The sequence below is a fragment of the Chenopodium album genome, chromosome 21 (assembly GCF_948465745.1).
Source record: "Chenopodium album chromosome 21, dcCheAlbu1.1, whole genome shotgun sequence".
NCBI lineage: Eukaryota > Viridiplantae > Streptophyta > Magnoliopsida > Caryophyllales > Amaranthaceae > Chenopodium > Chenopodium album.
In genome coordinates, this window is record NC_137854.1 from 17,029,516 (window position 1) to 17,054,814 (window position 25,299).

The 25,299-nt window shown below is 32.9% G+C and overlaps 1 long non-coding RNA gene across 4 annotated transcripts; it reads left to right on the forward strand.

The window, feature by feature from the left end:
* The first annotated feature begins 1,706 nt into the window (after positions 1-1,706).
* Positions 1,707-6,886, forward strand: LOC145603019 (uncharacterized). 4 transcript variants are annotated; one of them, XR_014104660.1, is made up of 9 exons: positions 1,707-2,228; positions 2,364-2,503; positions 2,898-3,055; positions 3,408-3,507; positions 3,594-3,725; positions 4,600-4,669; positions 4,784-4,932; positions 5,045-5,122; positions 6,085-6,589. It is a non-coding gene; the product is annotated as an uncharacterized LOC145603019 (long non-coding RNA). The 4 variants fall into 4 exon arrangements; XR_014104662.1 differs by having other exon boundaries at positions 2,374-2,503; XR_014104661.1 differs by lacking the exon at positions 1,707-2,228 and having other exon boundaries at positions 2,235-2,503; positions 6,085-6,377; positions 6,574-6,886.
* Positions 6,887-25,299: the final 18,413 nt, after the last annotated feature.

The following is a 25,299-nucleotide window of genomic DNA, read 5'->3' on the forward strand; positions in this document are numbered from 1 at the left end:
AAAAAAACCAGAAAATTATTTTTCATCACCAAAACTTTTATCTTACCACCAAATAAAAAATTTAAAATGGTTTTTTACCACATTCTGTCAAAAAAACCGATAAACCTAATGGAATTTTTAAATTCTTAGATTTTCATGTCAAACACATAGTCTTTAGGGGTTTTGAGGGGCAGGTCCAATTTAAGGTCAAAAGTGACAAAAAATAATCGAAAATGTCTCGTTTTGCGTGTCTATAAGTACCTCGATTTTCAATCATTATTTGTCAATTTTGACCTGAAATTGGATCTATAGGGCCAAAATGCCCCCCTAAACCTATGAAGAACATGACACAAATATCGAAGAATTGTTTTTTTTAACCATTGAATTTAACGGTTTTCTTGACGAAAGGTGGTTAAAAACAATTTTTATAATTTATTTTGGTGCTAAAATAAAAGTTATAAAAGTTTTGGTGGTAAAAAAAAAAAAAAAAAAACATAAAATTATGATAATTTTGAAAATTGTCAACAGAAAAGTAGAAACAGCTTTTCTTGTTTCCTTTTTTGGTATTTAAAATGTAAGATTTTATTTGCATTAGAATCTCTCATGTAAGATTATAAATGGGGCATCATACCTTTCATCATCTTTAAAATTATTTATCTTGAATAGAATTTTGAATGAACCTTTAAAATCGTCTTAGGATTGATTGAAATGCTTGAATTGTATTTGAAAGGTGTATTATGGTGCATTAGGAGCTAAGCTTTTAGGCTCATAACTAGTTATTGGCCTTGGCGATGCCCCGAAATACTATAAATTTGTAAGATTGATCAGAATTATATTTAGAAGTTTGGTGCTCAACAATATTTATAAATAAATAAAAATATAATAATAAATTTTAGATTAATGGGAGGTTAGTTTTTATTCATTTTATTTTACATTACAAAATAATAACATATATAAACATTATTGTACTTCGTGGTATTGAGTCTAGTAAATTAGCATCCAAGAAATCAATGACAATTAGTGTGAGATTAATGTCTTAAAAATTAAATTATAGAATACTATGCAATTATTTAGGGGTTATATTTTATAGAAATATTAAATACGTACAGTTGAAAGTTATGCAAATGAAGAGTTTAAGGATGATAAATAATGACACATAAGACCAAGTGACACATACATAGCACTTATATGGCGCCAAATCATACGAAAGACAATGACACATGGCAGTAGCATGTTGTCCCATTGAGTTTTAATAATATTATAGATTCGAGTGTATTCCATTTGAAGTTAATAATAATTGATGAAATTTGTCGCCGCCACTGCTAATGCTAGGTAGTGCATCATTGCACGCTGAGATTTAATGCATTGTGAATATTGTGATAGATTCTAGAGGAGTGGTTGGAATACAAATAGTGTAGTGAGCTAGCTTCCAAAACCGTCTTACAGAGGTTTTACTAGGTTTTTGAGTGGTGTTTAAATATATAATTAGGTTATTTGGACGGGGTTTTGAGCCATGTTAGCCTAACCCTTATGCAGCTATTCTAGCTACAACACCAGCCCAAAAGCCAAATTTCAAACGTAACCCCATTAAAAAATTAAAAGCCCCAAATCAAAACGAACCCACCCAAAAAACTGAAAAATATCTTTAAAACATAGCCCACCCAATTGTCATTTATACAAAACCGTCAATTTCAACAACTATATCCATAACCATTATAAAAGTGCAAATGTTGCTACTATTCCTTATGAATAGTATTTTTTGGTGTTATTACAGCCTTGTCCCCAACATTAATGAATTGCCAATTATACCCCTTATTTCCACCGACTTACTTGGCCCTTGCTTTTCACCGACTTCCTGACCTTCTTGCTTCTTCCAACTCTTCTTCCATTTTCTCTCTCCTCTACTTCTTCTAAAGTCTGCGCTGATTTTTTTTCGCCATTTTTGTTCCCCATTTTTTCTTCCTTTTTCTACTTCAATGGAGGATGAAAACGAAGCTCAGTTGCTCAACAATTTAATTGATAGAATCAATGAAATTGCTTCAATTTCAGATTATCGTCCTCCTGTTAAGAAACAATACTGTAATTTAGCTCGTAGGTTGAAGCTTTTGACCCCAATGTTTGAGGAATTGAAGGAGAGTCAATTGCCGTTAGATAACGATGTTGTTATTAATCTCGTTGCTTTTCTCGATTCGCTTGTTCAAACTCTTGATTTGCTCCGATTTGGTTCTCATGGCAGCAAAATTTATCTGGTTTGGATCTGCTCATTATATACTGTTAATTACTCTTTATTTTAAAGGATTTCATGTTAATTTTGCTTATTTATTTGAAGTTTTAGTTTGATTATTGAGTTCTGAGTATTTTTCCCCAAATTTGGTTGATTTGAGGTAAACCTAGAGAGAGAATCCTAGAGAAACCTAGAGAGAGAAACCTAGAGAGAGAAACTTCTGCAACTCAAGATGAACGTGAAATCCAAGGGCGGCGGCTCAAATACCACCACCGATTTTCCCTCCGTCACTGCTTTTCGGTAACTTAAAAATAAATTTCTCATTAGTATTGTTGTTCATTTGATGGTTAATTACCCAACATTTTGAGTTACTTTTGTTGATTGTGAAATGGGGTAATGTGAATTTTTGTGGGTATTTGAAAATTTGAGTTTTTTGTGGTTTAATTTAAGTTTGTAATTGAATTTTTCTATGTATCCTCTCTTTAATTTGAAGCGATGTAGAATTCTACCATCACCACAACTTTCCCCATTTTCTGGCTTCTTGCTCCTTCATTCATTTATGGCGGTGGTGTTTGACTGCTTTCTCTCTCCTTAGATTACTTCCTCTGGTCATTTTTGTGGTATTTAGAAAAATTGATGTTTTTATTTAAGTTTGTAATTGAATTTTTCTGGGTATCCTCTCTTTAATTTGAAGCGATGTAGAATTCTAGGCCGACACAACTAGCGATAGATGCAGAACGCACCACCAATTCGTCCATGGATTACGGCTAGCCTATCTCAAACGGATCAAGGAACTTGAACAGAATGAACACTACCCTTCATCGTCAACAAATTCCTGACCTTGTTCTCAAGGTTCGCACACTCTAATCCTTAACTCTCTGTGATTTTATTGCTTTCTTGCTATGATTGAATTCGTCCTTGATCTTATGTTAGCATTTGTTTGGTTTATTCGGGATTAATTGTCAAATTATCAAGGTAATTTTCTCTAAATCTCTGCTATTGCATGTTTGAAATGGGGATTTTTTTTGTTTTTTTTTTTGGGCGCTGCTAATACTTCTTTGTGTGTTACTTTTTTTCCTCTGTTCTGAGAATTGTACATGGAGATAATTTTTTTTAATATAAAAAAAAAAATTCATCGCGTTTCTATTGCATTCCAATTATTCTTTCTAATTTTGTTTAATTTGGGTTGTAAATTCAATTTTAGGATTTGGACAATCTCAGAGAAGCTCTGAAGTACTCTGTTCAAATGCTTACAGAGCTTTGAATCTCTAAACTTTCTTCTCCTCATAAGTATATCGAACCGTGTGAGTAATTTCTTGCTGTTATGATTTTTTGCAGATGTTTATAATAGCTTTTATTTTTTCTGAATTTTTAATATGTGTTTTGGAAGCAATGGGACTATGGGAGCTTTAAAAGAATTGAGGAAGCTGGAATTGTTCTTTAAGGATGAGAGCAGGCATGGCTTTTCAGTTTTTGATCTTTACGAACTTGTTCAAAATGGTAGCAACGTGTTACCGAGACTGTAAGTTTTAATACTATAATTTAAAGCTGTTAGATATTGAGGGCACCTTGAATGCTCTAGATATCTTTTCTGTGATATTCAGTGTTTATATATGTCAGCAAAGCTGCAAGGACCTCTGAACTTTTTTTTTTTTTTTCTTACCTTCTATTTTTAATGGTATTTAGGGACTTTGCATTTTTTCTATACTTGACAATTTGCCGCCTTAGGCCTATCTACATTCATGTACAGCCATTGAGCTATACTTCCTTTGTTCTGCATATCCTCAGTAACCCTACGATTCAATGAGTAGCTTGATACAAAAGAGGTGTCACATATCATGTTGTTAGCCTTTTCAGTGCTTGGTTTGGCCTTGGTAGTTATATAGCTTCATTAGAAGGTGATACACTGTTAACAGTTGTTCCAGTCCCATCCCAATTGCTCTTATTTAGCAACTGTTGGAGCTTTAAGGATAAATTCACTTTTGAAAAATTGGAGCTACCAAACATTTCATTCAGTTTAGGTAATTGAATATGGATTATTAACTACTTAAACCCATACGTCAAAGAGCTGTGATTTTGTTAGCTTGCAGATTCGTGAAATTATTTTGCAATCTGGTGCTGTGATTGAATCATATTGTCTCAAAGTTCACGGTCAATTTTGTTGTTTTATTGTCTTAGACGAGTGAGGAAAATAACATGTTGCAGTTGCTTAAGTCTATTTGTTGGTCTATGTGATGAAATCATGAAACAGGTTAAGCTATTTCATTTCTGGGGTTGCATTTGATTTAGCTATTATTTGATGATACTGATGTGATTGCCTTCTACCTGATAAATGAAACCTCTGCTACTGTGCCTTCCAATTTTGTGGTTTTCTGACATCATTCAATGCTTTTCAGGAAAACGTGAAAACAAAGCACCCTCAACTGCTTTACAAGTCCAAATTGTATAAAATTCTGCAAAAAGGAAGTAATGAGCTTATCTTCCATTCTCGACACTTAATTGATTCTAAAGCTGAATATAGTAATATTCTTTCCCACATTTTGATATTAGTCTTACTTTGATATTGTCTGATGTTGGCAGCTGGAATTCCTAATGTAAGATGGTTTGGTGTTGAAGGAGACTATAATGTATTAGTCATAGATCTACTTAGGCCCAGCTTAGAAGATTTATTCAATTTCTGTAGTAGGAAGTATTCACTGAAGACTGTTCTTATGCTTGCTGATCAGATGGTATTATGTTTTGTTATTTTTTTTTTGAGGATTGCAAAATAATTTCACTTTGGATAGAGCACTCAAATGGTCTTATTATTTGCTACTTATTATAGTAATATTTTTTGTGCAGGTTTGTTGTTTTGTATATGGAAAGAATGGTTCACTTTGCATTATTCAGCGCATAATTCGGCCAGCAACAATGAATTAGGTGTGTTCTGGTAGATTTTATGGTATTCACTATTTGTGCTTTCCTATCTACGCTGGCACTTTTTTTCAGGGTGGGATGGGATGTTTCTAGATGTTTGTGCTTGATTTATGAAACTTTGTATTGCAATCTCACCTGATATGGTGATTTCTTGTATTGCTTGTATATTCTGTCTACACTTCTTACTTCTTATAGATGCAGGAAACTGATAATTTAGTAATCATGTCATCATGATTACTAAATTATAGGGATATTAGACCAATCCCCATCTCAACCCTCGATTCCCCCCCCCCCCAACACACACACGCAAACACCTTTTTTTTTTTTTTTTTTCAAAAATGGCATTATTTTACTTTCCGCGACCACTTTCACAACCACCGCCAAATTTAGATTACCCCTAATTTCCTTTAGGAATTTTCATCTTACCAGCTTTACCCCAACTCTGACTTATTACCGACCAAACCCCAGCAGGCCAGCACAATTTGATTCGGAAACCTGTGCTGCTCACTAGCAAGAAATGGAGGTGGTGTATGGTGGCTGAGAGGGCTGTGGAACTCTGGTTGGGTTGTGTTGCATGGGTCAGGGGAGGGGAATGGGAAGAGGAGGAGGAGAAAAGACACATGGTTATCATTTCTTTTTATCAAGTAGTTTGTATTTGGTGGATAATTTAATTTGATGTGTCATCTTTTGAGAACCTATTCTAAGGAATGCTCCTTTTCATTTTTATGAAAGGATTTGCTTTGAAAACATGAAGGTTAAACGATTGTATACTTAAACTGATCCCACTCATTAAAAGTCTGAATGTGTTATGTTTGCTACTATGATTATGTTATTGGAGCTTTTATATTTGTATTTATAGTTTTATACAGCTCATAATGTGGTTATGTGGGCACTTATTTTGTTGGAGTATTTGCTACTATATCTTAAAGTGGGGAATGTAAGACATTTATATCTTGTTAATGTAGGGAAGTGCTAAAAGATTGGTAAAAACTGCATTGCAAGAAGCAGCTAAAAAAAGAGTGATGAGATACTCTGATTTGAAAAAGATAGACCGTGGGGTACGTCAGCATTTCCACGATGACATCACTATGATTATTGTATTCTTTGATTCAAATCTAATATCCAGAGCTAGCTTAGTAAGGGGTACCACATTGTCCCTCAGAGGTGGTGGTATCAGCCTACCTGCAAAAACTCTAGCCCCTTGTGCCACGCCCATGGAAGTCGGCAACAGGCTAACAGGGCTAACAGCTGATGAAAGGTTTCTCCTTTTTTTTTCATGTTATTATCTATGTTGTATCTAATGCCCCAAACCCTTTTTTCAGCCTTCTCATCAGGTGACACACTATTTAGAAAGATAAAATGGAAGGTTATGATCTTTTTTTTAATTTTAAATTTTTTAATGTAAAATGTAACATTTAACTTTGAGATAGCGTGTTAAATTATTTTGCGAGCAGAATGAAAAAGAAAGAATCTGGTCGAGGCAGCTTTGAAAGGTGATGAGAAAGATCCATTCAAGAAAGAATCTGGTCGAGGCAGCTCTGAAAGGTGATGAGAAAGATTCATTCTTTGGGACACTCCTCTACTAATCTTGATCCCATGGTCTTGAAACTCTGTAAATGATTGTATTTCTTATCGTTGGAGGGGATTGGGGGTACGCTCGTAGTGCATGCTTCAACGACTTAAACCTTAAATAAAATAAGTGTTAAGATATTCCCTCCAACTGTATTATCTAAATATCGTATATAAAATAAATTTATAGATAAATAACCCGCAAATAAACTTCAATACATACACATATGATATTTCTCATTCATTTAATACATTCCACGTCAATTACAAACTCTAACTACTATAATTTTCAACTGAACCACCAATTGAAAATTTTCTACTTTAAAAACTATAACAAACAAATACACAATTCTTTCATATATTTTACATTTAATCTATTTTAAATAACTTCAACCTTTAGTATTGCATTTCCTTAAACTACTCCTTATAATCACAATCATTTCAAAACAAATTATTCAGCAATTATTTAGGTACTCAATAGAAACCATATTGCGTTCTAAAATAATATCTAAAACAATAATATAATTCTTTTTAAAATCTTTAAATTGTAACGAATTCTAGATAATTTCACTTATAACACTGGTTTTTCCATAGGTAATTTCCCATGGAAACTTTATCACTAATTCACTATTGCTTGTCAGTACTAACAAATTCATATATCCTTATTATTACAAAACCCGAACACAATCACAAATATCACAACCACTGACCACAATCGCGAATTTTACTTATCTTACCGTCGGGGGATGCGCGTGCTCCAACGACTAGTATATATAAGTATATGCATGAAAAATATGGCGCCAAAACAACAGCTATTAACAACAACTTTGTAAAAATAATAACTGTCACTCTCAAACTTAATTTTCTGAAATTTATTACTCTTGTCTTTGATTTTCTCTCTCTTACAATCAAACACAATTCACTCTCTCTCCTCCAAAACAACCATGGATATTTGAGATGAGATGAAAATCAAACGGATTCTCCCAAAAAAAAGGTAATTTTATGTAAATTTTACATAATTTTGTTTGAATTTTTATGAATATCACTTATTTTGTTTGAATATTGTTCGCTTCTGTTGTTCGAAATTTTTATTGGAATTGTTAAAAAATTTAGTGAAATCAAACGAATACCTTATGTTCATAAAATGTTTAGAAATGTTCATAATATAATTATATGTTGTTCATACGTTAAACATTCTTAATGTTCATAAAATGTTCTCATTTTGTTTTTTTTTTTTTTTCTGTTTATGCTTATGTTCACATTTTGAATGCTTATGTTCACTTTCTTTAATGCATGTGTTCATATTTTTCATGCATGTACTTATGTTCGTATTTCGAATCCTTTTGTAAACTTTCTAAAATGCATATATTCACTTTCTGAAATCCATATGTTCATATTTTTTATGTATATGTTCACCTTCTAATATGCTAATTATGTTCATACACATTCAAAAAATGAACCAATGCATATGTTCATATTTTGAATGCGCATGTTCATTTTCTAAAATACATATGTTTATATTTTTAATACTTATAATGCGTATGTTTCATAATCATTTTATTTTTTTATTTTTTCGATTTTCTTAAGTTCATAATTAAGTAAATTCAATTCATATGAATCACATGTTCACAAACCTAATCAAATTGATCAAAATTCATTACAAAATCACCACAAAAAAATTGAAATTCATACATAGATCAAATTGATAGAAATTAAAAAAAATAAAAAAATACAATTACAATTGAATATAACTTTTTTTTTAAAAAAAAAAAAAAAAAAAAAAAAAAAAAAAAAAAAAAAACCTAATTACAATCAACAAAACAAAACGCTAACTTTGAATAACAACTAATTCCATAGTAAGCAACAAAATTAATCGAAAAAGTGAAACAAAAGAGAAAATTAAAGAAACCAAAGGAGAGAAAAAATGAAGAACGAAAGAGGAGAAACAGAAGAGAATAAAATTTTGATGAAAATTATGATCGAAATTTTGATGAAAATTATGATCGAAATTTTGATGAAAATTTTGATTAAAATTATTATAGGAACGAAAAGTGAAGAGAAAAGTAGTACAATCAATTTGTATTCATCACCAATTACAAATTGACAAAATACCCAAAAATTGTATATGCAATATCAATCACAAATTTAGAAAATATAATCAATTAAACCAAATTACAAATCAATAACATAAACTAACTTATATCAACAATCTCTTCAAGATTCCAATTAAATCCATCACGAATCAACGAAAATACAAAAATGGAGAGAGAAAATCTTAAAAGAAGAAGATAACGCCAAAAACAGTGGAGAGAGAAAATCTTAAAAGAAGAAGATAACGCCAAAACAGTGGAGAGAGAAAATTTCAGCCAAAATTAAGAATTAAGTAAAGAATTTGGAAAAGAGAGAAAAAAAATTATGTATAAATTATATTAAAAAATAAGGAAAGAAATAAAATAGGAAAAAGATTGAAGGAAGGAGATGAAGTGATATAAGTCAATACTCCAGTAGTACATAGTATATATGTGTGTTTAGTGTATAAAAGGGGGTATTTGATGAGTGGTGCAGCCAACTTCCCTATTAGGTTTATCATCTAAGGCTCAAATTAGGTTTGGATTGAGTTTAAATTCAATGCAATCTTTTTTTGGCTCGATTTGGGTTTGATTTAGAAGGCTTACTGGTAAATAATTCTTTTGGTCCATATTTAAGTTTAAACTAGCTAGATAAAACAAATAGTAAAACTTTTCAATCATTGAGTTCTTTTTAGAGAGACACACTTTGATGCCTGCACTGCCCTAATTTTTTAACTAGTACTCTATAGTAATCTACGTAAAAATCATCATCATGGATAAGTATCGGTGCATAGAACTTATTTGTTTTGAAACAAATATGGTGGTTAAGTTGTAAATATTAGGATAATAATACCATTAGTGTTGTTGTATCATATACTTCCTCCGTTCTTTTATTATTGCAACATATAGCTTGGGCATAATTTTTTTGGTAGTGGAAAAAAGGAAGAGCGAGAGGGGTAGAAGTACAAAAGTAACCATGTGATGTAAGCATAAACTAAAGTAAGGGTAGATTGGGTATTTTCATTGTGAACATAGACATTTTGTTTCCTTAAATGGATATGGTGCAATATTTGTGAAACTTCCTTAAAAGGAAAGTGGTGCAATAATTAAAAAACGGAAGAAGTATATCTTTCTAACGGTACAAATAAGTATGTAAATTGTACGTCAAATATTATACCACTATGAGATATAATAATACTAATAAGATAACCTATACTCTAATGGTATAATAATATACATGCATAATTACAAAAAAAAAAAAAAAATAAATAAATAAAAAATAAAAAAAATATAAAAAAACCACTGTGTAGACACCTAAAAATGTCTCCCCAAAACCAAATCCGATAATGGACAACCTTTCACCGCCATTATTGGTCGGGTGAAATATATAATCTTGCGAGTGTTTAAAACTCATATTCAGTCAAATAAATCAGTCCAGGCATTTAGTAAAACTCAGTCCATGTAACACCCCTAAAATTCGAGTCTTTTTAAAACAATAAGAGTAACCTTTTTAACTTTCAAACCCAACCAACGAACCCTGGGAGTGCTTTTATTGCTACGCTTATCTTCCGTAAAAAATAATGCAAAGCAAAACGAAATACAGTTTAATAAACTAAGTGGTCTAAGTGGTGGCAAAATAAAATAGTCATTACATCAAAACTGCTAATTATTTTAAAAACATTAATTAAAAGGAAAATAAATAAGTTCGGAAATAAACTAAATTGTCATAGCTACGTGATTATTCTAACGTCTCCTCACACGTAATCGAGTACCCTCTTACCAACCTGCAAAATAAATCAGAAACAAGAAAAGAGAGAAAACTTCCAAAATTAGATAAACTGAGTAATTGCAACTCCATCCCGTAAAATAAGTAATTTTAGTTCGAAAACATTTAATATACATATAGTTTCATAGACTTTATAATACTAAACCAAAATCAAATTGTCATATAACACTTTATTACTTTAGTTAAGAAAGGGAAAAAGAACGCCAGTAAGCCGGGACTAGTCCCTGTCACCACCTCTTTTATGGAGGGTCGTTCATAATCCCAAATGGCCATAAAATAAAACAGAATGTCCCTAGTGTGCACACCCCTCACTAATACCCATTGATTAGGAGGAAGACTAAACATCAATATACGTTAATTTAAACCAACTAGTAGCAACCATAACTACTAGTGGATAGTTAACCTATTCTTCACCCTTTTGGGTTTCATTTCCCTTCTTAGATTTAATTTCACTGTACATTTTATTAGATTAAATCATCCGATTACACTGTACACAAGTATTGCACAAATCAATTTAATCCCAAGTAACAATACTTCAATTTTAGTATTATTAGACCATAGTCATTCTATGACATACCAATTACAACTCGTTCCCAATAGGCCTTGGAGACCATCAATTACATATAATAATCAATCATCCAATTCCCAAGATTTTAATTTTATCAAAAACAATTACAATACTAATTAATCAAATTTACGAAAACACTTAAACCAGTACACAAAATATAGAAAACTAGTATTAAATATAATTCCATAATATCATACAATAACACTCATCACATATAATTACATGAGTGATGTGGGGTAACATATAATGTCGTAATTTTTTGGTTGCCCACACTAATGCTAAGCTTGTTTTTTCCAAGGTGCTATATTTTGTTTCATATTGAATCACTACTAAAATGCGGCCAAATTGCGACCGCCTCAAACGGTCGCAAAAAATAATTGCGACCGTCAACGGTCGTAACATGGTTGTCGTTACGCAAAAAAACAAAATTACGACCGTTTGACGGACGCAGATTTTTTGCGACCGTTTTTACTATTTTCAACAACCGTTATGAAAACGATCGCAAATATTAATAATTGCGACCGCTTTATGAAACGGTCGCAAATCTTGAAATTAGCGACCATCATAAGCGGTCACTCACTAAAAGTTTTTAAAAAACAAAAAAAAAAAAAAAAAGACCCATCACCCACCCACCCTTAACCCAGACCCACCGAAACTAGATCCCACCCAAACCACCGCCACTGCCCACCCTAAACAACCACTAGCCGTCGCCCGCTACCCACCATCACCTTCGCCCACTTGCAACCACCAATACCCACCAACACCCACCCACCCTTAACCCAAAAAAACATAAATTTATCAAAACAAAATTAACCCGGAAATTTAAACAAAAATCAAACCAAAAATCGAAAAAAAAGCAACATAAATTAAGCAAAACAATTTAACCCACAAATAAAATGCAAAAAAATTAAACAAAAAACGAACAAAAATTAAATTAAAAATTAACAAAAAATTCGAACACAAATCAAACCCACAAACACTAAGCAAAATTTGAACAAAAAATCAACTTACAAAAATAAAACCTACAAAAAACCTACAAAAATTCAAACAATCACACAATTTCGACAAAAATCAAACTACTATTCGAACAAAATCAACAGAATTTCGAACCAAAACTCAAACAAAAGCACAAACAAAAATCGAACCAAAACTCAAACAAAAACACGAACAAAAATCGGAAAAAAAATCGAACAATCATGGAAACTAGAGAACAAAATCAAACAACAAAAATTGAAAATAAACAAAAATATAATAAAAATTTTGAGAAGAAACGCATACCTTTCACAAAACTTCTTCCTCTTTAGGTTTATATGGTCAAATTCGACCATAAAAACTCTAGATCTGGAATTTTTATGGTCGAATTTGACCATTAATACCAAACTTTGACGAAAATACAACACCACAATTTGTTAGTTGAAAAAGATAGAATGAAGAAGAAACAGAGAGCGAAAATTCTAAGGAAATAGTAGAAAAAGGATAGAGAAGAAAATGATGGAAGGGGAGAAAGGAAAAAGAAGAGAGATAAAGGAGAGAGGAGGAGCAGATCAAGGACGAGAGGAAAGAGAATGGGAGGGAGAAAGGAAAAAGAAGAGAGAGAAAGGAGTGAGGAGATATGGAGCGGCGGTTTGGGATAGGGTTAGTTTAGTACTCCTTTTATAAGATTTTTAAAGAAAAAATATTAACCCTGTTGTGACCGCCTTAAACGGTCGCAAATGGTCGCAAATTGCGACCGTTTCTAAAACAGTCGTAATGGTCGCAATTTGCGACCGTTTTTTGCGGTCGCAATTGATTTGTTTTTATTAGAATTATTTTTAACATGTATTTTATTTTTAAATACGTTTGCGACCGTTAAATAGCCTAAAAACGGTCGCAAATCTGCGACCGCCTTAAAAACGGTCGCAAATTTGCGAACGCCTTATAAACGGTCGCAAATATTATATTTCGCGACCGTTTTAATGACGGTCGTAAAAAAAGGTCGCAATTTGACCGAATTTTAGTAGTGAATGACTTTTTTTGCTTATATAATATATTGCGCGTTCTACTTTTTCTACCTCTTGTGCTAACATGGCTCTTGTGGCTGTATCTGTAATGGTGATGTATATAGTCTAAGAGGTATTTTGGGTACTGGTGGTGCTAAAATTGGTGGACATTTGAGATAGTCTTTGACTTTCTCAAAGGCCTCTTGGCATTGATCGTCTTATTCATGTATTTTTTTTCTTTTTTTTCAGTTTTTTGAATATTGGCTTACAAGTCATTGTCAACTTATTGATGAATCGACTAATGTAAAGTAGCTTGCCAAGGAACCCCCTAATTTGTTTTTCTGTTTGATAGGGAGGCATATCAACGATTGCCTTTATTTTAGAGGGATCGATCTCAATACCACGTGTGCTTACTACGTATCCAAGTAACTTGCCAAAAGTCACTCCGAAGGCGCATTTTTGAGGATTCAATCTGTAGACACCTAAAAATGTCTCCCCAAATCCAAACCCGATGATGAACAACCTTTCACTGCCATTATTGGTCGGGTTGAGTATGTAATCTTTAGAGTGCTTATATCCATGTTCATTCCCAATACATTTCATAAACAACCCAATTCCTAACCCATTTCACCAAACCATAACTTATTTTCCTCATTTCGTGCCTTTAAACCCAAAATAATTCATTTCGTGTCCATTAAAATCATTCATTTCGTGTCCTTTTTATAAAAACGTTTAGACCAGTTTATTTCGGTCCATAATCTGGGTCCAATTGTTAAATAGTTGGATGGGGCTTGAAAATAGCTTTCCAACGATATATTATGAGCCCAAATCCGAGTTATAACGAATAAGTTATGGCCAAAATACTAAACTGAGTCCAAACCGAACCTAAGCCCACCTTACCTACGACCCAATGATCATGTGGAGGGTCCAAAGGATTTAATCCCACTCCTAATCCAATTAGGATTAATTGGAAGCTTCTATAAGCTTCTAAAAGATCTTAATTATCCTTTTTGAAAAGATATGATTAAAGAGTTTGAAATAAAATAAAACTCCTCTAGTAATTTGATTTGAATTGAAAGACGTTCAAAGATAGTCAGAAATTATTTTCGTTCCTCACTGTTTTTATCTGACTTTTCAATATAAGAATCGAGTAGAGGCCAATACTGGCGAATGTGACCTCATGACTCACTTCGTACCATCATCCCCGATCCTCCTTTCGTGGTTCCGAACCATATGGAGTTAGTAATCTCATGGATTATGAATGGGGTGTAACCTTCACGGGTCAATCGTTGTTGCCTATCGTTGTCCCTTTTCGTGGTTGCCTTATAATGATCCGTGGACGGTTTACAAGTTCCTTAAAAACTTTTTGGCGGCTCCCTACTTTCCTTGTCCCTAATCGTGTCCCTAATCGTATATGTCAATTCCCACTTCCTATGAGTGCCAAGCATATTCACAACATGCTTTTAACGTAGGCGCACTTCAAACGACGCCTACAAATCTCATTTTATTTTCTTTTATGCGACTGAAGAATTTGCGTAAAGCTTTTATATGTCATATTCTATCTTTAGACTTTCACGATCATGTCATCCACATATACCTCTATTTCTTTATGCATCATATCATGCAAGAGAGTCGTAACCGTTCTTTGGTACGTAGCTCCTACATTTTTTAGACCAAATGGCTTGACTGTATAGTAGTACTTACCCCAAGGGGTAATAAGGCATGTCTTTTCTTTATCTTCTTTTGCCATTAGAATTTGGTTGTAACCTGCGTATCCATCCATAAAGGATAACATCGCATGTTCATCCGTTTCATCTACTGATATGTCAATATGAGGTAGAGGAAAATCGTCTTTAAGGATAGCCTTGTTAAGGTCCCTAAAGTCGACATACATGCGAACTCGTTCATCCTTTTTAGGGAGTGGGACGATGTTTGCTACCCATTCTAGGTAATTACATACTCGAATGAAGCCTGCGTCTATTTGCTTTTGTACCTCTTTTTTTTTTTCAAAGCGACGTTAGGTTTCATTCATCGAATTTTTTGTTTTGCTGGTTTAGAGGTAGGGTTCAAGGGAATGGTATGTTCCACAACTTCCCTACCTATTCCAGGCAAATCCTTGTGTGACCAAGCGAACATGTCTTTGAATTCTTTAAGCATCGATATGAGGATTGATCGCTCTTTCAAATTTAAGGTTTAGCCAATTTTGACACCCTTCTTGTTATCATTACACTACTAAAATTCGGTTAAATTGCGACTGTTTTTCTACGACCGTCTGAAAAACGGTCGCAAACGATGAAATTTGCGACTGTTTTTTATGCGGTCGCAATATTACGACTGCTTTGACAACGGTCGCAAATTTGCGACAGTTTTGCGACCGTTTTTATCCTTTTAGACGGTCGCTGGGATGTTTGAACAATTAAAAATAATTGTAAATTAAAATAAATCGTTTGCGACCGTCAAAGACGGTCGTAAATGTCATAATCTGCGACCATCACAGTAACGGTCGTAAATCTCATAACCTGCGATCGTCAAAGACGCTCGTAAATGTCATAATCTGCGACCGTCATAGAGACGGTCGTAAATTTTATAATCTGCGACCGTCAAAGGCGGTCGTAAATGTCATAATTTGCGACCGTCTAAAAGGACGGTCGTAAATGTCATAATTTGTGATCGTCAAAGACGATCGTAAATATCATAAATTGCGACCGCTTTAAAGGTCGCAAAAGGGATTTTTTTTAAAAAAAAAATTATGTGGTATAAAATGAGCCAAACCCTAAGAGTTTCTCAGCTCTTAGCCACCGCCTCTTTCATTTCTCTCTCCTCCTCTTCTTTTTTCTTTTTCCATGGTTCCATCTTCTTCTCTTTCCTTTCTCCTTCCTCCTCATTTTTATTCTTCATTTTCACATCTCTATTTTCGTTCCAAGTTTCGTGCCCCTCCTTTTCCGTTCTCTTATTCTCCGGCAGCGTTGGTGGTGTGTTGGTTTGATGCTTAGCTTTGTGGTGTTAACTAGTTCATGGTTTTTAAGGTCGTTTTTATCCTTTTAGACGGTCGCTGGGATGTTTGAACAATTAAAAATAATTCTAAATTAAAATAAATCGTTTGCGACCGTCAAAGACGGTCGTAAATGTCATAATCTGCGACCGTCACAGAGACGGTCGTAAATCTCATAATCTGCGACCGTCAAAGACGGTCGTAAATGTCATAATCTGCGACCGTCATAGAGACGGTCGTAAATTTTATAATATGCGACCGTCAAAGGCGGTCGTAAATGTCATAATTTGCGACCGTCTAAAAGGACGGTCGTAAATGTCATAATTTGTGATCGTCAAAGACGATCGTAAGTATCATAAATTGCGACCGCTTTAAAGGTCCAAAAGGGATTTTTTTTAAAAAAAAAATTATGCGGTATAAAATGAGCCAAACCCTAAGAGTTTCTCAGCTCTTAGCCACCGCCTCTTTCATTTCTCTCTCCTCCTCTTCTTTTTTCTTTTTCCATGGTTCCATCTTCTTCTCTTTCCTTTCTCCTTCCTCCTCATTTTTATTCTTCATTTTCACATCTCTATTTTCGTTCCAAGTTTCGCGCCCCTCCTTTTCCGTTCTCTTATTCTCCGGCAGCGTTGGTGGTGTGTTGGTTTGATGCTTAGCTTTGTGGTGTTAACTAGTTCATGGTTTTTAAGGTCGTTTTTATCCTTTTAGACGGTCGCTGGGATGTTTGAACAATTCTAAATTAAAATAAATCGTTTGCAACTGTCAAAGACGGTCGTAAATGTCATAATCTGCGACCGTCACAGAGACGGTCCTAAATCTCATAATCTGCGACCGTCAAAGACTGTCATAAATGTCATAATCTGCGACCGTCATAGAGACGGTCGTAAATTTTATAATATGTGACCGTCAAAGGCGGTCATAAATGTCATAATTTGCAATCGTCAAAGACGGTCCTAAATATCATAAATTGCGACCGCTTTAACGGTCGCAAAAGGGATTTTTTTTTAAAAAAATATTATGCGGTATAAAATGAGCCAAACCCTAAGAGTTTCTCAGCTCTTAGCCTCCGCCTCTTTCATTTCTCTCTCCTCCTCTTCTTTTTTCTTTTTCCATGGCTCCATCTTCTTCTCTTTCCTTTCTCCTTCCTCCTCATTTTTATTCTTCATTTTCACATCTCTATTTTCGTTCCAAGTTTCGCTCCCCTTCTTTTCCGTTCTCTTATTCTCCAGCAGCGTTGGTGGTGTGTTGGTTTATTTGATGCTTAGCTTTGTGGTGTTAACTAGTTCATGGCTTTTAAGGTCGAATTCGACCATGCAAAGTCTAGATCCACACTTTTCATGGTCGAATTTGGCCTTATTAAACTAAATTCGAGATAAAATTCGAAGTTTGAGGTATGTTTTCGTGTTTTTGGTTTATTTTTGTTTTGGTTTTGGTTGATTTTCGTTTCTTTTTTAGTTTGATTTTGTTTTTTTTTTTGTTGAATTTTGGGTTTGATTTTCGGGTACATTTTAATTGGATTATTTTGTGGGTAAATTTTCGTTGATTTTAGGGTTTGATATTCAAAGTGAAATTGTTTGATTTTTGTTATTTTTTGATTTGATTTTCGCTAATTTTTGGGTTTTCATGTCATTTTTTTTTTATTTTTGGTTAATTTGGTTTGTGGGTGGCTTTGTGGTGGATGATTTGGGTTTTTGTGGGAAAGGGGTGGGAATCCGGGGTGGCCTGGAGTTTTCGTGGTGGATGGAGTTCTTTTCAAGGTGATTCGGGGTGGCTGGAGGTGTTTTCGTGGTGATTCAGGGTGGTTGGAGGTGTTTTTGTGGTGGTTGAAGGTGTTGTCGAGGTGGCTGGAGGTGTTTTCGTGGTGGTTGAAGGTGTTTTAGTGGTGGTTGAAGGTGTTTTCGGGGTGGCTGGCAGTATTTAGGGTGGATGGTGGTGGTGGGTAAAGGTGAATAGGGTTGGCAGTGGTGGTGGGTTGGTGAGGCTGGATACGGGGTGGGGTGATTTTCCTTTTTTTTGTTTTTTTTTTTTTAATTTTAGCTACAGCTGTAGGCGGTCCCTAAATCCAATTTTGCGACCGCTGACTATACCGATCGCAATTATATTTATTTGCGACCGTTTTCCAAACGGTCGTTGAAAATATTAAAAACGGTCGCAAAAAAATTGCGACCGTCAAGCGGTCGTAATTTTGTTTTTTTGCGACCAAATTAATAACGACCATCACGTTACGACCGTTGACGGTCACAATTAAGTTTAGCGACCGTTTTTACTATTTTCAACGACCGTCAGAGGCGGTCGCAATTTGTCCGAATTTTATTAGTGTTAGTTCCTATATTAACCGTTTCAGTTTCTTCAATTACAGGATTCTTTTGTTGCGCGCGCCACTTGCTCGTGCGAGTTTTTTTTTTTTTTTTGTCTCCTTTTGTTTGACAATTTTTTTATGATACCCTTCGAATGCAACTCAAAATTACGAAGGGACTACTTCGCAATTGGGTACCTAAACCAAAACTAAAAGGCTATCATAAAACACATCGCAAATAGTCACGTAATCACATAAGCATACTGTAGACACCTAAAAATGTCTCCCCAAAACCAAACCTGAAGATGAAACACCTTTCACCGTGCAGTCTCTTATTTGTTTAGAAAGAATTGCATTCATTTGCGCTTGTAAATTTGGAAAAGTCCTTCCATGAAAATTTGTTTGTTTTGCTTTTCTTTTGATTTCTTTTTCATGCATTGCCTTGTTTGTATTATTATGAGAGTTATAGGTTAATCTCTTAGGAACTTTACGAGAGCATCACTCATCCTCTAGGGCGATCTAGGGGTTTAAATGGCTTGTCTTTAGTTGCTAAAATTGACTGTGATTCCTACGAAAGTGAGTTAGTGTATATTCTTGCTCCTCATTTCTTTTGTTTGTTTGAATAAGCTCATCATTTTTCTCTCCCTTGGTTTTGTTTTGCTAGAGGACGAGCAAAAGATAAGCTTGGGGGAATTTGATGGTGTCATAAATGGCATCCATTTGATGAGTATTTAGGTTGTTTTCACCTTCTTTTCATAGCTTTCCTTTTTAATAAATGCTTAGCTTTATGAATTTCCTCTTTGTTTTACCTTTTCTCTCTTATTTTGTGGCTTTTGTACATTTTGATGGTTTTTCTAGTCTTTTCTCCTTTATTTGCTCTATTTTCGTGGTTGTAGGTATTGTACGAGGTCCGAGTCTTGATATTGGTGATTTATTAAGGTGGATATGCTTTTGGAGCAAGGCTATAGCATTTGGGAAGCTCAAGATGCAAGGAAGTGGATTCTCTAAGTTCTAGCTCTTGTGCTCTCATGAAGGAGTGGTGTTGAACCCACTATCAAGTGCTTTTGAAGCTGCCACTCTTAGTGCTCATCATCACCATATTGCGCGCTCATTCGAAGCCCTTAGCGAACGCACGAAGCCGCGAGAAGAGCCGAAGAAACCCGGGGGAGCGCGGGCACGCAGCCCAGCCGCGCGGGCGGGCCTCCCCGGGTTCTCACTTTGCTCGGTTTCGTTTCGCACCTCCTATTTAAACCTTTGTAACCCGAAATTAGAACAAGTTTTATTCACATTTTAGATCATATTTCTTAGCTTTGTTGAGAGTTTCTCTCTCTAGTTTTAGGGTTAGTTTGGGAGTAGATTTTAGAGAGAGAAAGTAAGGAATTTCAATGGTGATTTGAGTGATTGAAGATTCAAGGTGACAATTGTATTGAGGATTTCTAACTCTATCTCATTTTATTGCTTTGTTTAATATTCATGTTTGTTTGATTTGATTTTGATGTTTGATCTTTGATTAGTGTAGTTCTTGATATTTTTTTGATTCTTGATTTCGTTAGTTGCTTGGTATAGTAGTTGTTTGGCTAGGGATAGGGTGAAACATGTATGATTGATTGATTGTGCTTAATTTGGGGATTGTGTTGATTAATTGTTGAGATTAAAGTGATTAATGGAAATTGTGCATGTGTGTAATTCGATTAGGCCTTGAGATTTATGCTAGATTGCATTGTAGTTTCTAATGATACGGGCCATTGATTTAGGAATTGCAATTGTCGATTGAGCTTGGTTAGTGACGTTCCTAATTAGAGTCTCTCGTAGTTGGCGCTAGTTAGACCTCTAGGAGATATCTTGTTAAGCTCTTTTGATTGCTCTACCATTAGTCTTTGCAACCATTGATTGGAATGTTTTTCCCGAGTTGCTACAATTGTCATGATTATTTGTTGATCCCCATTCCCTAATGCTTTATTTGTTTGACCGTTTTGGTAGTTGTTAGTGTTACTTCTTTACCCTAGACTTGACCTAGCTTAGGCATTGATTGAGAGCACTTGAACATAACCGTTCCTAGTGGTTCGACCCTTGATTTACCTCTATACTTGTATTTAGGTTTGTTAAGTGATTATAAATTTTGTTTGGCTTAGGGAGGATCAGTTCAATGACCTAGTTTTCCCCTCGTCATATAACTGACAAGCCCATGTACATCAGCTTCCCTCAAGTAATTCACATCAACCATATCCGCTTTGACATCCCTCCTCTAATAACATAACCCACCACACCAGCAAAGTAAATATTTTGTTTTGACACTCTCTTGGGCACAAACGCACACCCAACTCTAAATACAATATCAATTAATCCATCTGGGTTGGCCATAATCTATCCAATGAACAAATGCAAAAGTAGTTAACAAAAGGCAACATAGCACACCCTAATTACACAGTGAAACGCATTGATTCCAATGTAATTGACAAATGAAATAAATCCCAATTCAACGACGACACACAACAGTCAACAATGCACCAATAAACTCAAAAATTAAAGTAAACAATAACCAATTAAACAATCTACTACTTAAATTACATACCAATTACTTTAATTTAAAGTGATAAAACATAGTTAATCACACCCAATTTGACTTTTTTAGGGTTTCATTTTTTTCCCCAAAATTTACCTTAGTATCCACACCAAATTTGCAAAATTAACACCATCAATGATAGAAAACTACTTAAAAAGGTTCGAAAGGTACCTCTTTGGAATCTTACTTCTGTTACTGTTAAAAACCAAGAAAAATCCACAAGTTTATTTTGTTGCTGAAGATGAATGACGAAGTTTCGTTGCGTTGTTTCACTCCCACTCTAAATCCTCTCCTTGAAATAGAATTTCTCAACCATAGAAATCAGATTATGTTTTGATTCTCCATGGTTAACTTTGGTGGTTGAATATTAACAGAGATACTTCAACAAAGGGAGGAGAGATTGCGTAATGAATGAATGAGGGAGAATCGAATTAAAGAGGTTGAATTTTGGAGGGTAAACTAATTTGTGGGCCCCACACAATTTTTTAGTCACGGGAACTATTATCTAGTGGTGAAATTAATTTTTTTGTTTTTTTTAAGTCGTGTTAAAATAAAACTTTAGAATTATTTGTTGTGTTATAATCAAATTTTTGTGATTTTTGTGCTGTTATAAGTCAATTTTTTTTTTTTAATTAATCTAATTTTGGGCAAGCTCTGAAATCTTATAATTAAAGGGGTATTTATACTACTCCCTTTGAGTCATACTTGCCTTAAAACAATTTTTCTTGTCTATAAAGTTTAATTGGTTGACATAAATTAAGAGCGTGAGTTATGGTAAGAATATTTTCAAAATAAAAGCTTTAGTGAGGAACTTTTAAAATATCTTTTAGAATTAAATAGATTGATTTGCTTAAATCCCACTCATATGTATCTCTAGCTAACCAATTATCATTAATATTAGAAATGTAATTTTAATAGTAATAAATAAAAATAATTATTATTATATTTATTGTAATTATTATTATTATTATTATTAATATTTATTATTATTATTATTATTATAAAAAAAACCTACAAAGTCAATCAATTTACAAGAATTATTAATGTTGTTGTTGTTATTATTATTATTATTATTATTATTATTATTGTTATTATATTATTATTATTATTATATTATCATTATTATTATCATCATCATCATCATCATCATCATCATCATCATGAACTTTAATATTTCATTTTAGTTTTTCAGTTTAGTTTAGAAAAATTTAGTTTAGTTTGGGAACTTTCAATTCATTTCAGCAGCTTTCAATTTAGTTCATCATAACAAATTTCAATTTAGTAAATTTCAGTACAAAATAAAGGAGCCTTAATCATTGAACCATCAAAGCGGTTTTTCTGACCAATAATTTAGTGACCTTAATATAATATGTGCCAATTTTTTTTTTTAATTTTTTGCTATAAAAGTTGAGGTACTTTGTTAAATTTAATTAAATAGAGGGGATGTTATAGGTTGAATGGGCAATCAATAATTGTTATATTATTTTACTTTTTATAAATAAAGATATTACATTATCATCTCTGATTTATTTCCACATTTTTTATAGTACTTGTAGAATACGACACTTCAAATACATCATAATTAAATATCAAATAATTACATCAAATCAATATAAATTAATATAGAATAAAAGAAAAAAATGGTTATTATAGTGTTTTTTAAAAATATTATTTTCTTTTCTTAGGCATTGCTTGCCTTCCATTGTAAAAATATTAGGCATTAAACCAGTAACAATTGATTTTATTTATTTAAGTGACCACTAATTTTTTATTACTTCGTAAATTAGTATAAACATTTTTTTTTTCTATATTTACTTTAATTATTGAATTGATGTAATTATTTGAGATTTTATCACAAGTGTATTTGAAGTGTCCGTAATCTACAAGTAATATAAAAAATAAGGAAAGAAATCAAAAATGATATTGTAGTATCTTTCTTTATAAAAAGTAAAAATAATAAAACAATTATTAATTGTCAATTCACCCTGTAATATCTCCTTTAATTAATTTATTCTAACAAAGTCCTTAAACTATTTTTAGGAAAAAAAATAACACATATTAAGTTAAATACGCGGTATGATGTTACTAGAAGTTTGTTTCACATCATGTTGCAAGTAAGCATATACATTCCTAAATCCCTTCATATTCAACAAATTGAAAGGACAACCTGTAACACCCCCAAATTACCCTCCAATAATAATGATTATAAATCATGATTACGAGAGTAATTTAGGAGCATTACCGCCACGTGATTACGTAAGGCTTTTCAAAATACAAAGACTTGCAGCGAAAAATACATACTTAACTCTTATTAAATAAATAATAATAGTAATAATAGTTTTCAAAATTGAACCACACGAGAACTCTTCATACAAATCGTCAACCATGAAATCTAGACTAAGTGATTATTGCCCTTTGTTCCCAATGCAACATTTTGTCACGTCGACTCATCATCATCACCTATCTACTTATCATAAGTGATAAGTAGGGCCAAGCCAAAAACAAAAGAGAAATACGCGTTAGCAAAATGCTAAGTACATACCAATGCTAGATATGTAAAATCATCAATTTATTTAATTAAACATGCTTTCGTAAGATTTAGCATTTGTAAATGATTGATCATTATTCAAACCTTCCATAAATAGAAATTCCACATTTAGAAACATTCCAAAATCAACGACTTTCCAAAAGTAGAGTCCAATAGAAATGGAAGATCAACATTTTCGTAAACCATTTCCCAACCTAAGTGTGCACACCCCTCAAGCTAGTAACTCATTTACATAGTCTATACTTGAGGAAAGACTAGATCATACAAAGCTCATAGTCTTATCATTTATCTCCGCATAGTGGGAGTCAAGAAAATCCAATAAACACCTTTGATAAATCAATCTTCCAATTCCCATGTATGGGATGATTAAAATAATAACATTTCCTTTTTAAACAATTTAGTAAACCAAGTAAGTTTACAACCAAGCTTATAAAGCATTTAAATATCAAACAATCGTTTTTATTAAAACAAGCTTACAAGATTTATTTTATAAACATTCATAAATCATTGTTCAACATTCAAATATAAAACACATTTATGAATAAAATCATATTAGTTAAAGATCTAGCCACGAATACGTACCTTGATCTTTCATACAACCATATGAAACCTCTAACATCAAAATTGACACTTCCCTTCAATAAACCAATAAGCCTAATCAATACTCTTTGAACAAACAATATAAAATATTGACTCAAACTAATTGTGCATGAATAATTGCTTTAACCCTTTTATAAAATTAATACTTGTTTTTGTAAACTAATCTTTAAACTTTATCATTGTTAGATAATAATAATAATAATAATAATAATAATAATAATAATAATAATAATAATAATAATAATAATAATAATAATAATAATAATAATAATAATAATAATAATAATAATAATAATAATAATAATAATAATAATAATAATAATAATAATAATAATAATAATAATAATAATAATAATAATAATAATAATAATAATAATAATAATAATAATAATAATAATAATAATAATAATAATAATAATAATAATAATAATAATAATAATAATAATAATAATAATAATAATAATAATAATAATAATAATAATAATAATAATAATAATAATAATAATAATAATAATAATAATAATAATAATAATAATAATAATAATAATAATAATAATAATAACAACAACTACTTATTATAAATGTGAAAGTACATAAATTTAACCAATAAAAGTAATATAATGTAAGCATGAGGATTGGGCTTACTTACTCTTAATGGGTCAAATATCATTAGAATAAATTAATATTAGTGGGTTTCAAGGATATATTGCATTGTTGCTATTTGGTTTTTACAGAATACCAAAACCAAACTTTGGTCTTTGGTTTGGAGGGGGACGAAAGAAATAGAGGACGGAGGAAAGAGGTGGGTGCCTAGTGGTGGCTCAACCGTGGCTGGGCAGCAGGGGTCAGCCAGGGTTGGTGGCGGCGGCTAGGGCGCACGGCCTGGAGGTGGTGGGGCGCGGCCAAGGAGGCACGGAGGAGAGAGAAAGGGGAAATTTTTTTGGGGTTTCTTAATTGGGTTTAATTGCTTAAATTTTGTGGGTATTCTTGCAATTGAAATTGAAATGAAATTAGCTTGGTTTCTTGCTCTATTTATAGGTGGAAAGGGGTGAAGAAATCAGATTAAGCTTTAATGGAGATTGGTTGATTTGGGTGGTGCATCTAATGGTAGAGAAGAACTTGATAATGGTGATGGAGTGGATGAACTCCAAGTGTAAGAAAATATTTTTACCATTAAATTAATAGTCTAAGGGAGGTAGCATTTGGGGAGGTA